The following is a 16824-nucleotide window of genomic DNA, read 5'->3' on the forward strand; positions in this document are numbered from 1 at the left end:
TTACAAAAATTTTAAAGGCCTCTAAGCGTGGATTTTTAAAGACATTTTTACAAAAATTTTAAAGGCCTCTAAGCGTGGATTTTTCAAGACATTTTTACAAAAATTTTAAAGGCCTCTAAGCGTGGATTTTTAAAGACATTTTTACAAAAATTTTAAAGGCCTCTAAGCGTGGATTTTTAAAGACATTTTTACAAAAAAATTTTAAGGCCTCTAAGCGTGGATTTTTAAAGACATTTTTACAAAAAATTTAAGGCCTCTAAGTGTGGATTTTTAAAGACATTTTTACAAAAAATTTTAAGGCCTCTAAGTGTGGATTTTTAAAGACATTTTTAAAAAAATTTTAAAACATATTATATTTTTTGTATTCATCTCATACATGTGGCGTATGGCAATAATATTAATTATACACTCCGTGGAATATATTGTCATGTAAATTGAAGATTTAATTGTTGCACAAACTACCAGAACCTTAAAGTTCATCACAGTCTAAATGGGAAAGTCATGCCAATTTATAAATGGGTCTCATTAATTCTGGAAACTAAATAGTTTGAATCATCAACTGCTCCCATGCATTTCCATCTATTGCTGCCAGCATTTCTCGCTATTTTCTTACTCTTCGCTGATTTCACAACTGGTCATGTTGTGAAAAGGGATTTAAGGGTAAGGAAGATTTTTTAAATTAACTTTTAAAACATTACTAAAGTATTTTTGTTTTTCTTAAATACTGCCAGAGAACTCAACGTGTTTGGAATGGTATGAACAATATGGGTACAGGAGCTGGAAGAGGCCGATTTGGAGGAAGAGGATAACACTAAAGTTCAAATAAAATGGAATATTTGCAACTAATGACAAAAATGATAAAAATTTGTCTTCTCTATCATATTACATTCATATATAAATATTACAAAAAAATACAAGATATATATACAGAGAAATAAAATATAATCGACTAATAAGGAATGAAACAATTTGGAGATTAAGAGAATTGTGTCTAAGTGCGTATACGTATTGTCATGGAGTATACGTCACCACCAACACTATTTTAATTTGTAATATTTTTAAAGAATGAGAGGAGTTTTGCAGGCCTTTATACGTGGATTTTTTAAGAATTTTTATCCAAACACACAACAGAAACGTGGATTTTTAAACAATGTTTTTTTAAGGTTGATTTTAAAAATAATATTTTTCCAAGAACAGAAGCATGGATTTTTAAAGAATATACGAAACCAACAAAAGTGTAGATTTTTTAAAGAAAATTTTTTGGCGTGAAACAGATGCGTAATTTTTAGAAGAAAAATTTTTCAAACAACCATCATAAGCGTGGATTTTTAAAAAATATTTTTTCAAGCACCCATCATAAGCGTGGATTTTTAAAAAATATTTTTTCAAGCACCCATCATAAGCGTGGATTTTTAAAAAATATTTTTTCAAGCACCCATCATAAGCGTGGATTTTTAAAAAGTATTTTTTCAAGCACCCATCATAAGCGTGGATTTTTAAAAAGTATTTTTTCAAGCACACATCATAAGCGTGGATTTTTAAAAAGTATTTTTTCAAGCACCCATAAGAAGCGTGGATTTTTAAAAAAATATTTTTTTTCAAGCACCCATCATAAGCGTGGATTTTTAAAAAATATTTTTTCAAGCACCCATCATAAGCGTGGATTTTTAAAAACTATTTTTTCAAGCATCCATCATAAGCGTGGATTTTTAAAAAATATTTGTTCAAGCACCCATCATAAGCGTGGATTTTTAAAAAATATTTTTTCAAGCACCCATCATAAGCGTGGATTTTTAAAAAATATTTTTTCAAGCACCCATCATAAGCGTGGATTTTTAAAAAATATTTTTTCAAGCACCCATCATAAGCGTGGATGTTTAAAAAATATTATTTCAAGCACCCATCATAAGCGTGGATTTTTAAAAAATATTTTTTCAAGCACCCATCATAAGCGTGGATTTTTAAAAAATATTTTTTCAAGCACCCATCATAAGCGTGGATTTTTAAAAAATATTTTTTCAAGCACCCATCATAAGCGTGTATTTTTAAAAAATATTTTTTCATGCACCCATCATAAGCGTGGATTTTTAAAAAATATGTTTTCAAGCACCCATCATAAGCGTGGATTTTTAAAAAATATTTTTTCAAGCACCCATCATAAGCGTGGATTTTTAAAAAATATTTTTTCAAGCACCCATCATAAGCGTGGATTTTTAAAAAATATTTTTTCAAGCACCCATCATAAGCGTGGATTTTTAAAAAATATTTTTTCAAGCACCCATCATAAGCGTGGATGTTTAAAAAATATTATTTCAAGCACCCATCATAAGCGTGGATTTTTAAAAAATATTTTTTCAAGCACCCATCATAAGCGTGGATTTTTAAAAAATATTTTTTCAAGCACCCATCATAAGCGTGGATTTTTAAAAAATATGTTTTCAAGCACCCATCATAAGCGTGGATTTTTAAAAAATATTTTTTCAAGCACCCATCATAAGCGTGGATTTTTAAAAAATATTTTTTCAAGCACCCATCATAAGCGTGGATTTTTAAAAAATATTTTTTCAAGCACCCATCATAAGCGTGGATTTTTAAAAAATATTTTTTCAAGCACCCATCATAAGCGTGGATGTTTAAAAAATATTATTTCAAGCACCCATCATAAGCGTGGATTTTTAAAAAATTTTTTTTCAAGCATCCATCAGAAGCGTGGATTTTTAAAAGAATATTTTTTTTCAAGCATCCATCAGAAGCGTGGATTTTTAAAAGAATATTTTTTTTCAAGCACCCATCATAAGCGTGGATTTTTAAAAAATATTTTTTCAAGCATCCATCAGAAGCGTGGATTTTTAAAAAATATTTTTTCAAGCACCCATCATAAGCGTGGATTTTTAAAAAATATTTTTTCAAGCACCCATCATAAGCGTGGATTTTTAAAAAATATTTTTTCAAGCACCCATCATAAGCGTGGATGTTTAAAAAATATTATTTCAAGCACCCATCATAAGCGTGGATTTTTAAAAAATATTTTTTCAAGCACCCATCATAAGCGTGTATTTTTAAAAAATATTTTTTCATGCACCCATCATAAGCGTGGATTTTTAAAAAATATGTTTTCAAGCACCCATCATAAGCGTGGATTTTTAAAAAATATTTTTTCAAGCACCCATCATAAGCGTGGATTTTTAAAAAATATTTTTTCAAGCACCCATCATAAGCGTGGATTTTTAAAAAATATTTTTTCAAGCACCCATCATAAGCGTGGATTTTTAAAAAATATTTTTTCAAGCACCCATCATAAGCGTGGATGTTTAAAAAATATTATTTCAAGCACCCATCATAAGCGTGGATTTTTAAAAAATTTTTTTTCAAGCATCCATCAGAAGCGTGGATTTTTAAAAGAATATTTTTTTTCAAGCATCCATCAGAAGCGTGGATTTTTAAAAGAATATTTTTTTCAAGCACCCATCATAAGCGTGGATTTTTAAAAAATATTTTTTCAAGCATCCATCAGAAGCGTGGATTTTTAAAAAATATTTTTTCAAGCACCCATCATAAGCGTGGATTTTTAAAAAAAATATTTTTTCAAGCACCCATCATAAGCGTGGATTTTTAAAAAAAATATTTTTTCAAGCACCCATCATAAGCGTGGATTTTCAAAAAAAATATTTTTTCAAGCACCCATCATAAGCGTGGATTTTTAAAAAATATTTTTTCAAGCACCCATCATAAGCGTGGATTTTTAAAAAATATTTTTTCAAGCACCCATCATAAGCGTGGATTTTTAAAAAATATGTTTTCAAGCACCCATCATAAGCGTGGATTTTTAAAAAATATTTTTTCAAGCACCCATCATAAGCGTGGATTTTTAAAAAATATTTTTTCAAGCACCCATCATAAGCGTGGATTTTTAAAAAATATTTTTTCAAGCACCCATCATAAGCGTGGATTTTTAAAAAATATTTTTTCAAGCACCCATCATAAGCGTGGATGTTTAAAAAATATTATTTCAAGCACCCATCATAAGCGTGGATTTTTAAAAAATTTTTTTTCAAGCATCCATCAGAAGCGTGGATTTTTAAAAGAATATTTTTTTTCAAGCATCCATCAGAAGCGTGGATTTTTAAAAGAATATTTTTTTTTCAAGCACCCATCATAAGCGTGGATTTTTAAAAAATATTTTTTCAAGCATCCATCAGAAGCGTGGATTTTTAAAAAATATTTTTTCAAGCACCCATCATAAGCGTGGATTTTTAAAAAATATTTTTTCAAGCACCCATCATAAGCGTGGATTTTTAAAAAATATTTTTTCAAGCACCCATCATAAGCGTGGATGTTTAAAAAATATTATTTCAAGCACCCATCATAAGCGTGGATTTTTAAAAAATATTTTTTCAAGCACCCATCATAAGCGTGTATTTTTAAAAAATATTTTTTCATGCACCCATCATAAGCGTGGATTTTTAAAAAATATGTTTTCAAGCACCCATCATAAGCGTGGATTTTTAAAAAATATTTTTTCAAGCACCCATCATAAGCGTGGATTTTTAAAAAATATTTTTTCAAGCACCCATCATAAGCGTGGATTTTTAAAAAATATTTTTTCAAGCACCCATCATAAGCGTGGATTTTTAAAAAATATTTTTTCAAGCACCCATCATAAGCGTGGATGTTTAAAAAATATTATTTCAAGCACCCATCATAAGCGTGGATTTTTAAAAAATTTTTTTTCAAGCATCCATCAGAAGCGTGGATTTTTAAAAGAATATTTTTTTTCAAGCATCCATCAGAAGCGTGGATTTTTAAAAGAATATTTTTTTTCAAGCACCCATCATAAGCGTGGATTTTTAAAAAATATTTTTTCAAGCATCCATCAGAAGCGTGGATTTTTAAAAAATATTTTTTCAAGCACCCATCATAAGCGTGGATTTTTAAAAAATATTTTTTCAAGCACCCATCATAAGCGTGGATTTTTAAAAAATATTTTTTCAAGCATCCATCAGAAGCGTGGATTTTTAAAAAATATTTTTTCAAGCACCCATCATAAGCGTGGATTTTTAAAAAATATTTTTTCAAGCACCCATCATAAGCGTGGATTTTTAAAAAATATTTTTTCAAGCACCCATCATAAGCGTGGATTTTTAAAAAATATTTTTTCAAGCACCCATCATAAGCGTGGATTTTTAAAAAATATTTTTTCAAGCACCCATCATAAGCGAGGATTTTTAAAAAATATTTTTCAAGCACCCATCATAAGCGTGGATTTTTAAAAAATATTTTTTCAAGCACCCATCATAAGCGTGGATTTTTAAAAAATATTTTTTCAAGCACCCATCAGAAGCGTGGATTTTTAAAAAATATTTTTTCAAGCACCCATCATAAGCGTGGATTTTTAAAAAATATTTTTTCAAGCACCCATCAGAAGCGTGGATTTTTAAAAAATATTTTTTCAAGCACCCATCAGAAGCGTGCATTTTTAAGAGAATTTTTTTCAAGCACCCATAGGAAGCGTGAATTTTTAAAGAATATTTTTTTTAAGCATCCATCAGAAGCGTGGATTTTTAAAAAATATTTTTTCAAGCAACCATCATAAGCGTGGATTTTTAAAAAAAATATTTTTTCAAGCACCCATCATAAGCGTGGATTTTTAAAAAAAATATTTTTTCAAGCACCCATCATAAGCGTGGATTTTCAAAAAAAATATTTTTTCAAGCACCCATCATAAGCGTGGATTTTTAAAAAATATTTTTTCAAGCACCCATCAGAAGCGTGGATTTTTAAAAAATATTTTTTCAAGCACCCATCATAAGCGTGGATTTTTAAAAAATATTTTTTCAAGCACCCATCATAAGCGTGGATTTTTAAAAAAAATATTTTTTCAAGCACCCATCAGAAGCGTGGATTTTTAAAAGAATATTTTTTTTCAAGCATCCATCAGAAGCGTGGATTTTTAAAAGAATATTTTTTTTCAAGCATCCATCACGTGGATTTTTAAAAGAATATTTTTTTTCAAGCATCCATCACGTGGATTTTTAAAAGAATATTTTTTTTCAAGCATCCATCACGTGGATTTTTAAAAGAATATTTTTTTTCAAGCATCCATCACGTGGATTTTTAAAAGAATATTTTTTTTCAAGCATCCATCAGAAGCGTGGATTTTTAAAAGAATATTTTTTTTCAAGCATCCATCAGAAGCGTGGATTTTTAAAAGAATATTTTTTTTCAAGCATCCATCACGTGGATTTTTAAAAGAATATTTTTTTTCAAGCATCCATCACGTGGATTTTTAAAAGAATATTTTTTTTCAAGCATCCATCACGTGGATTTTTAAAAGAATATTTTTTTTCAAGCATCCATCAGAAGCGTGGATTTTTAAAAGAATATTTTTTTTCAAGCATCCATCACGTGGATTTTTAAAAGAATATTTTTTTTCAAGCATCCATCACGTGGATTTTTAAAAGAATATTTTTTTTCAAGCATCCATCAGAAGCGTGGATTTTTAAAAAATATTTTTTCAAGCACCCATCATAAGCGTGGATTTTTAAAAAATATTTTTTCAAGCACCCATCATAAGCGTGGATTTTTAAAAAATATTTTTTCAAGCACCCATCATAAGCGTGGATTTTTAAAAAATATTTTTTCAAGCACCCATCATAAGCGTGGGTTTTTAAAAAATATTTTTTCAAGCACCCATCATAAGCGTGGATTTTTAAAAAATATTTTTTCAAGCACCCATCATAAGCGTGGATTTTTAAAAAATATTTTTTCAAGCACCCATCATAAGCGTGGATTTTTAAAAAATATTTTTTCAAGCACCCATCATAAGCGTGGATTTTTAAAAAATATTTTTCAAGCACCCATCATAAGCGTGGATTTTTAAAAAATATTTTTTCAAGCACCCATCATAAGCGTGGATTTTTAAAAAATATTTTTTCAAGCACCCATCATAAGCGTGGATTTTTAAAAAATATTTTTTCAAGCACCCATCATAAGCGTGGATTTTTAAAAAATATTTTTTCAAGCACCCATCAGAAGCGTGGATTTTTAAAAAATATTTTTTTAAAGCACCCATCAGAAGCGTGGATTTTTAAAAAATATTTTTTTCAAGCACCCATCAGAAGCGTGGATTTTTGAAAAATATTTTTTCAAGCACCCATCAAAAGCGCGAATTTTTAAAAGAATATTTTTTTCAAGCACCCATCAGAAGCGTGGATTTTTAAAAAATTTTTTTTTTTTCAAGCACCCATCAGTAGCGTGGATTTTTAAAAAAATATTTTTTTTGAAGCACCCATCAGAAGCGTGGATTTTTAAAAGATATTTTTTTCAAGCACCCATCAGAAGCGTGGATTTTTAAAAAATATTTTTTTCAAGCACCCATAGGAAGCGTGAATTTTTAAAGAATATTTTTTTAAGCATCCGTCAGAAGCGTGGATTTTTAAAAAATATTTTTTTCAAGCATCCATCAGAAGCTTGGATTTTAAAAAAATATTTTTTTCAAGCATCCATCAGAAGCGTGGATTTTTTAAAAACATTATTTTCAAGCAACCATCAGAAGCGTGTATTTTTAAAAAATATTTTTTCAAGCATCCATCAGAAGCGTGTATTTTTAAAAAATATTTTTTCAAGCATCCATCAGAAGCGTGTATTTTTAAAAAATATTTTTTTCAAGCATCCATCAGAAGCGTGTATTTTTAAAAAATAGTTTTTTCAAGCACCCATCTTTATAGTTGTATAGGGAACAAAATAAAATAAATGTACAGCAAAGCGTATACGTATTGTCATACAGTATACGCCACCACCAACACACATTTATTTTCAATATTTGAAGAATTATTCAACATATTTTTAAAGCAGTTTAAGGGCTTAAAGTGTAGAAACTTAACAACATTTTTAGATGAGCTATATAGGTCTCTTCTTTGTTAGAAAAAATACATTACATATTGTATTAAAGTACGTGTCTTTCCATATTTCTAAATGTAAATAAGAAAATAAATTTATTTAGTTTTAAAAAGTCACATCTCTTATTTATTTTTGGTAATTTGTTCTACTGATACAACAATGCTATTCTCCCTCCCGTTGTTAAGCATTTTGGCTATATTCATCAATATCCACGGTTCATTAGCTGTCTATATACCGGCACTGGATGCATATGAGGTAAATTTAAAAATGTTTGTGTAAATTAAAAATTGTATATCTAACAAATGGATCTAATTTTCTGTGTATTTTGTTAGAATTCCGTAAACACTTGGAATAATTTACAAAAATTTGGAAAATAAAAATGATGAAATAAAATGTTATACGAATGTTTAAGCAGAGCATTTTTGATGGTAATCGAAAAAATAATAACAATAAATTATGCACGCCCTTGTACACAATTTATGTTACATATACGCCCTAAGAGTCATGCTATTTTTATTACTTATACGCATCCATGTTATCAAGGAAAATGTTTGCTTGTGGCTTATATTCTCGTCACATTTTTCATGTGCCTAAAGTCCTACTGAGCATTTTAATCATCAATTTCAATCCCCGTAAATATTTCGATCTGCCGTTCAGTTTCGGAGACAAGTAATATTTCATACATTCTAATGTATTTACAAGAAGAAAATAATTTCCTTTACGGACTTCAACATTTTCACGCCGATTCTTCAATATTTAAATCATGTTTCATTAATTCGTATAAGTATTGTCGTGAAGTATACGCCACCAGTATTTTCAATAAATTTAGGCAATTTTAAGGTTTTTTGTACAGACCATAAATTGTGAATTGCTCAAGAATTTTGAAAGGCAGTTGAGTTTACATGTAGAACAAGAATAAAGTTCCATAGAAAACGGTTATTTGCAAATCGGTATTTTTTCTTATTGTGTATGAGTATTGTCATACAGTATACGTCACCCATAATTAAATAATATTATATTATGTTGGTCTACATGAAGATTAACTTCTGGACCTAGACCTTCCACTAGAAAAACGTATGGCCATTCATTATTATTCTATATTAATAAAGAGAATTAAAGTCGTATCAGTGCGTATTTGTCTAAAAAGACCTTTGATCTGCAATAAGAAGACCTTTAGATCTTCTTTGAGAAGTCCATTTGGTTTGACTTGATAAGACCTTTTTGGCTTTATTTCGCACGTTCATTTGTTCCTCTTTGTAAAGTCCTTCTTGGTCTGTTTGGTCTTCTATTATAAGATCTTAAGCCTTCTTGGAGAAGGTATTTTGGGCCCCCATAAGAAGACCTCTAGGTCTTCTTTGAGAACGACTTTTGGACTTCTATAAGAGGGCTTTTTGGTCTTCTCTAAGAAGAACTTTAAGACTTCTTTAAGGTGGTCTCCTGGTCTATTTGCAGAAGGTTTTTTAACAAGGCATTTTTTTCTTTGAGAAGGCCTTTTTGTTCTTTTCTTTATGAAGATGTTTAAGTCTTCTATAAGGAAGCTTTTCGGTTTCTTATTAGACGACTTTCTGATTTTCTGTAAGAAGACCTTTTACTATTTTAGAAGGCTTTTTGGTCTTCTACAAGAAGACATTCTTTCTTCTAAAGAAAGTGCTGTTGTTTCCTTAAGAAGATCTTTTGGTCTTCTTTGAGAAGACCTTTTGGTCTTCTTTGAATGTACCTTATGGCCTTTTTGAGAAGGCTTTCTGGTCTTCTTTTGGAAGTCCTTTTCATTATCTATAAGAAGGCTTTTTGTTATTCTTTAAAACGGCCTTCTGGTCTTCTATAAGAACGTGGATTTAAAAAAAAAAAAATATATATTTAAGAATTTTTTCATAAACGTGGATTTTTTAAAAAAAAATTAAAGAATTTTTTCATAAACGCGGATCTTAAAAAAAAAATTTAAAGAATATTTGCATAAACTAGGATTTTTGTAAAAAATAAAATATTTAAAGAATATTTTCATAAACGTGGATTTTGTAAAAAAAAAATATTTAAATACATTTTTTTATAAACGTGGACTAAAAAAAGATTTAATAAATATTTTCATAAACTTTGATTTTTTTAAATATCTAAATAATATTTTCACAAACGTCGATTTTTGAAAAAAAAATATTTAAAGAATATTTTTCCATAAACGTGGATTTTTTAAAAATTGATTTTTCATAAACGTGGATTATTTAATAAATTATTTAAAGAATAATTTTCTATAAACGTGGAGTTTTTAAAAAAAATTATTTAAAGAATATTTTTCCATAAACGTGGGTTTTATAAAAAATTATTTAAAGAATATTTTTTATAAACATGGATTTTCTAAAAAATTATTTAATGAAAATTTTCCATAAACGTGGATTTTTTTAAAAAAATAATTTAAAGAATAAATTTTCCTTAAACGTAATTTTTTTAAAAAAATATTTAAAGAACATTTTCATAAACGTGGATTTTTTAAAAAAATATTTAAAGAATATTTTAATAAACGTGGATTTTTTTTAAAAAAATATTTAAAGAATATTTTAATAAACGTGGATTTTTTTTAAAAAATTATTTAAAGAATATTTTCCATAAACGTGGATTATTTAATAAATTATTTAAAGAATAATTTTCTATAAACGTGGAGTTTTTAAAAAAATTATTTAAAGAATATTTTTCCATAAACGTGGATTTTATAAAAAAATATTTAAAGTATATTTTTCATAAATATTGATTTTCTAAAAAATTATTTAATGAATATTTTCCATAAACGTGGATTTTTTAAAAAATAATTTAAAAAATATTTTCCATAAACGTAAATTTTTTTAAAAAAAATATTTAAAGAACATTTTCATAAACGTGGGTTTTTTAAAAAAATATTTAAAGAATATTTTTAAAAAATGATTTTTTAAAAAATGATTTAAAGGCTATTTTCATAAACGAGGACTTTTTAAAAAATATTTAAAGAATATTTTCATTAACGTGGATTTTTTAAAAAATGATTTAAAGAATGTTTTCATAAACATTGATTTTCTAAAAAAACTATTTAAAGAATATTTTTCCATAAACGTGGATTTTTTAAAAAAATTATTTAAAGTGTATTTTCCATAAACTTGGATTTTTTAATAAACTATTTAAAAAATACTTTTTCAAAAACGTGGAGTTTTTAAAAAAAATATTTAAAGAATAGTTTTCCATAAACGTGGATTTTATAAAAAATTATTTAAAGAATATTTTGCCATAAACGTGGATTTTTTAAAAATATATTAAAGGAATATTTTAATAAACGTGGATTTTTTAAAAAATAATTAAAGAATATTTTCATAAACGTGGACTTTTTAAAAAATATTTAAAGAATATTTTTCCATAAACGAAATTTTTTTAAAAAATATTTAGAGAATATTTTTCCATAAACGTAAATTTAAAAAAAAATATTTAAAGAACATTTTCATAAACGCGGATTTTTTAAAAAAATATTTAAAGAATATTTCCATAAACGTCGATTTTTGAAAAAAAAAAATATTTTTTCCATAAACGTCGAATTTTGAAAAAATATTTTTTCCATAAACGTGAATTTTTTTAAAAAAAATTATTGAAAGAATATTTTTCCATAAAGGTGGATTTTTTAAAATAAATATTTAAAGAATATTTTCATAAACGTGGATGTAAAATAATGATTTAAAGAAATTTTTCATAAACGTGAATTTTTAAAAAAAAATATTTAAAGAATATTTTTCCATAAACGTGAATTTTTAAAAAAAAATATTTAAAGAATATTTTTCCATAAACGTGGATTGTTTTTCAAATTATTTAAAGAATATTTTGCCATAAACGTGGATTTAAAAAAAAAAAATAAAGATTATTTTTCCTAAACGTGGATTTTTCAAAAAAACAATTTAAAGGATATTTTCATAAACGTAGATTTTTCAAAAATTTATTTAAAGAATATTTTCACAAACGTGGATTTTTTAAAAAATTATTTTAAGGACTTTTTGGACCTTTAATTTTTTTTTTTGAGATGGCTTTTTGTCTCCTATAAGAAGACTTATTTTGTCTTTTATGATGATGACCTCACAGTCTTCCTTAAGAAGGACCTTTCGGTTTTTATGGTCTTTTAGGTCATCTTTGCGAGGGCCGTTTGCTTTTTGTGGTCTGCTTTTTGGTTTTCTTTAAAAATACCTTTGGTTATTCTATGAGAAGGCTTTTCGTCTTCTATAAGAACACCTGTAGGTCCTCTTTGAGAAGGTTAATTGGTCTTCTTTAAAAAGGTCTTTCAGTCTTCTGTAAGAACACCTGTAGGTCTTCTTTGAGGATATTAATTTGTCTTCTTTGAAAAGGCCTTTCAATCTTCTATAAGAACACCTGTAGGTCTTCTTTGAGAGAATATCTTTCTGTAAGAAGATCTTTTGGTCTTCTTCGAGTAGTCCTTTTGGTCTTGTGTCAGACGTCAGTTTGGTGTTTTATAAGATTTTGTAATCTTCTACAAGAAAGCCTTTAGTTTTTTTTTTATATGAAGACCTTTATGTCCTTTTCTTCTATAAGTAGAACCTTTGTTCTTCTAGAAGAGGACCCTTAGTCCATCTATAAGAACAACTTTTGGACTTTTAAAAGAATACATTTTTTTCTCCTATTAGAAGATCCCTTGGTCTTCTTTAAGAGGACCCGTTGGTCTTCTATGTGAAGACATTTTTGTGTTCTGCAAAAAGAACTGCCCTAAAAGTCTTCTATAAGCAGACGTTTCGGTATTCTATGAGAAGACGCGTTGGTCTTCCACAAGAAAATTTGTTCGAGAATTAATTTTTTTTCTGTAAGAAGTTCTTTTTCTTTTTGATAAGAAGAACTTTTAGTCTTCCATAAGAAGACCTATTGGTCTGAGAAAACATTTAGATTTGATCATCTATAGACAATGACTATTTGTTTCCATATTTTTCTTTCCTTCCTACTTCAGATTTATCTAAGTAACTAAGCTCGAATGCTTTGAGAATATTTTTCAAATATTTTGACACAAATAAAAATTTATTTTCATAAATAGTTTTTTTTCAATAAAGCAAAAACTTGTTAACAATTTTATTTTTATTCCAAAGATAATTTTTTAACCAAAATGATGGCGATGTGGTCTACGAAAGTCGTGCGATGGACGCATTCGTGGCATCATTGCTAACTCTTCAACGGGTGTCTAAAATATAAGTTTTACAAAATCTATTACTCATCTGAATTTTTTATACAGACCCTAATACTGCGTTTTTCCAAATGACCCAAGGACATATCAACCATTAGACAGGCGATAACAAATAATGCTGAAAAAACAGTGATCAACGACATTCTGTTGTGTTGAAAAACTTGGGTTCTTTACTACTGAAAATGTAAGCATTAAAATATTTAAGTCAAATATATTCAGATGAAGTTCTATAACTACATTTGTGAATAATTAATTCCGCTTTCAAAAAAAAAAAATAAATAGTAATAATATAAATAAAATAAAATAGATATGTGCCATGGAATATAATTCTTACAATTAAAACAAATATACGAAGAATTTTAAAAATTGTCCAAATGTTCACAGAACACACAGTCACCATGTCTGAAACCTCGATTTCTTTAGAAGAATTGAGAAAAATTCTCTCCTCTTTAAATTGCTGATCTTGTTGTTAATGATGTCCTGCATAACAATATCTTATTGGGCTGTCAAAGGCGGCCTTATGTGTAGCACACGAATAGGCGGTGAAAATATTTTGAAAATTGACGAGTGACGCTTTGTGAATCATAACTAAAGCCGATGCAAAATTATTCATTAAAAATTGTTTAAAATATATATTGTGTTTAAATTCAAATTATTTAAAATGACAAAGTTAAAAAAAAGCCTCAGCCTACGAGTATGGCTGTATAAAAAGGCATAAACTTCTATTCTCCTACGGAGGTCTTCTATTCTATAGAAGCCTCCTACGGGGGTCTTCTATTCTATAGAAGCCTCCCACTGAGGTCTTTTATTCTACAGAAGCCTCCTACGAAGGTCTTCTATTCTATAGAAGCCTCCTACGGAGGTCTTATATTCTATAGAAGCCTCCTACGGAGGTCTTCTATTCTATAGAAGTCTCCTACGGAGGTCTTCTATTCTACAGAAGCCTCCTACGAAGGTCTTCTATTCTATAGAAGCCTCCTACGGAGGTCTTATATTCTATAGAAGCCTCCTACGGAGGTCTTATATTCTATAGAAGCCTCGTGCGGAAGTCTTCTATTCTATAGAAGCCTCCTACGGAGGTCTTCTATTCTATAGAAGCCTCCTACGGAGGTCTTCTATTCTATAGAGGCCTCCTAAGGAGGTCTTCTATTCTATAGAAGCCTCCTACGGAAGTCTTCTATTCTATAGAAGCCTCCTACGGAGGTCTTCTATTCTATAGAAGCCTCCTACTGAGGTCTTCTATTCTATTCCATAGAAGCCTCCTACGGAAGTCTTCTATTCTATTCCATAGAAGCCTCCTACGGAGGTCTTCTATTCTATAGAAACCTCCTAAGGAGGTCTTCTATTCTATAGAAGCCTGTTACGGAGATCTTCTATTCTATAGAAGCCTCCTACGGTGGTCTTCTATTCTATAGAAGCCTCCTACGGAGGTCTTCTATTCTATAGAAGCCTCCTACGGAGGTCTTCTATTCTATAGAAGCCTCCTACGGAGGTCTTCTATTCTATAGAAGCCTCCTACGGAGGTCTTCTATTCTATAGAAGCCTCTTACGGAGGTCTTCTATTCTTTAGAAGCCTCCTACGGAGGTCTTCTATTCTATACAAGCCTCCTAGGGAGGTCTTCTATTCTATAGAAGCCTCCTACGGAGGTCTTCTATTCTTTAGAAGCCTCCTACGGAGGTCTTCTATTTTATAGAAGCCTCCTACGGAGGTCTTCTATTCTATAGAAGCCTCCTACGGAGGTCTTCTATTCTATAGAAGCCTCCTACGGAGGCCTTCTATTCTATAGAAGCCTCCTACGGAGGCCTTCTATTCTATAGAAGCCTCCTACGGAGGTCTTCTATTCTATAGAAGCCTCCTACATAGTTCTTCTATTCTATAGAAGTCTCCTACGGAGGTCTTCTATTCTATAGAAGCCTCCTACGCAGGTCTTCTATTCTATAGAAGCCTCCTACACGGAGGTCTTCTATTCTATAGAAGCCTCCTACACGGATGTCTTCAATTCTATACGGAGGTCTTCTATTCTTTAGAAGCCTCCTACGGAGGTCTTCTATTCTATACAAGCCTCCTAGGGAGGTCTTCTACTCTATAGTAGCCTCCTACGGAGTTCTTCTATTCTATAGAAGCCTCCTACGGAGTTCTTCTATTCTATAGAAGCCTCCTACGGAGTACTTCTATTCTTTAGAAGCCTCCTACGGAGGTCTTCTATTCTATACAAGCCTCCTAGGGAGGTCTTCTACTCTATAGTAGCCTCCTACGGAGTTCTTCTATTCTATAGAAGCCTCCTACGGAGTTCTTCTATTCTATAGAAGCCTCCTACGGAGTACTTCTATTCTAGAGAAGCCTCCTACGGAGTTCTTCTATTCTATAGAAGCCTCCTACGGAGTTCTTCTATTCTATAGAAGCCTCCTACGGAGGTCTTCTATTCTATAGAAGCCTCCTACGGAGGTCTTCTGTTCTATAAAAGCATTCTACGGAGGTCTATTATTCTATAGAAGCCTCCTACGGAGGTCTTCTATTCTATAGAAGCCTCCTACGGAGGTCTTCTATTCTATAGAAGCCTCCTACGGAGGTCTTCTATTCTATAGAAGCCTCCTACGGAGGTCTTCTATTCTATAGAAGCCTCCTACGGAGGTCTTCTATTCTATAGAAGCCTCCTACGGAGGTCTTCTATTCTATAGAAGCCTCCTACGGAGGCCTTCTATTCTATAGAAGCCTCCTACGGAGGTCTTCTATTCTATAGAAGCCTCCTACATAGTTCTTCTATTCTATAGAAGTCTCCTACGGAGGTCTTCTATTCTATAGAAGCCTCCTACGCAGGTCTTCTATTCTATAGAAGCCTCCTACACGGAGGTCTTCTATTCTATAGAAGCCTCCTACACGGATGTCTTCAATTCTATAGAAGCCTCCTACACGGAGGTATTCTATTCTATAGAAGCCTCCTACGGAGGTCTTCTATTCTATAGAAGCCTCCTACGGAGGCCTTCTATTCTATAGAAGCCTCCTACGGAGGCCTTCTATTCTATAGAAGCCTCCTACGGAGGCCTTCTATTCTATAGAAGCCTCCTACGGAGGTCTTCTATTCTATAGAAGCCTCCTACATAGTTCTTCTATTCTATAGAAGTCTCCTACGGAGGTCTTCTATTCTATAGAAGCCTCCTACGCAGGTCTTCTATTCTATAGAAGCCTCCTACACGGAGGTCTTTTATTCTATAGAAGCCTCCTACACGGATGTCTTCAATTCTATAGAAGCCTCCTACACGGAGGTATTCTATTCTATAGAAGCCTCCTACGGAGGTCTTCTATTCTATAGAAGCCTCCTACGGAGGCCTTCTATTCTATAGAAGCCTCCTACGGAGGCCTTCTATTCTATAGAAGCCTCCTACGGAGGTCTTCTATTCTATAGAAGCCTCCTACATAGTTCTTCTATTCTATAGAAGTCTCCTACGGAGGTCTTCTATTCTATAGAAGCCTCCTACGCAGGTCTTCTATTCTATAGAAGCCTCCTACACGGAGGTCTTCTATTCTATAGAAGCCTCCTACACGGATGTCTTCAATTCTATACGGAGGTCTTCTATTCTTTAGAAGCCTCCTACGGAGGTCTTCTATTCTATACAAGCCTCCTAGGGAGGTCTTCTACTCTATAGTAGCCTCCTACGGAGTTCTTCTATTCTATAGAAGCCTCCTACGGAGTTCTTCTATTCTATAGAAGCCTCCTACGGAGTACTTCTATTCTAGAGAA

The 16824-nt window shown here is 30.4% G+C and overlaps 2 long non-coding RNA genes across 2 annotated transcripts in view; one reads left to right on the plus strand and one right to left on the minus strand.

Moving 5' to 3' along the window:
- LOC141393851 (uncharacterized) overlaps nt 1-16824 on the minus strand; it is a 394506-nt gene that overhangs the window by 183815 nt on the left and 193867 nt on the right. The window lies entirely within an intron of this gene.
- On the plus strand, nt 458-882 carry LOC141392676 (uncharacterized). The gene is made up of 2 exons (XR_012409850.1): nt 458-660; nt 732-882. It is a non-coding gene; the product is annotated as an uncharacterized lncRNA (long non-coding RNA).

Source organism: Musca autumnalis, unplaced genomic scaffold, assembly GCF_047663935.1.
Source record: "Musca autumnalis isolate F117 unplaced genomic scaffold, ASM4766393v1 scaffold_2, whole genome shotgun sequence".
Lineage (NCBI taxonomy): Eukaryota > Metazoa > Arthropoda > Insecta > Diptera > Muscidae > Musca > Musca autumnalis.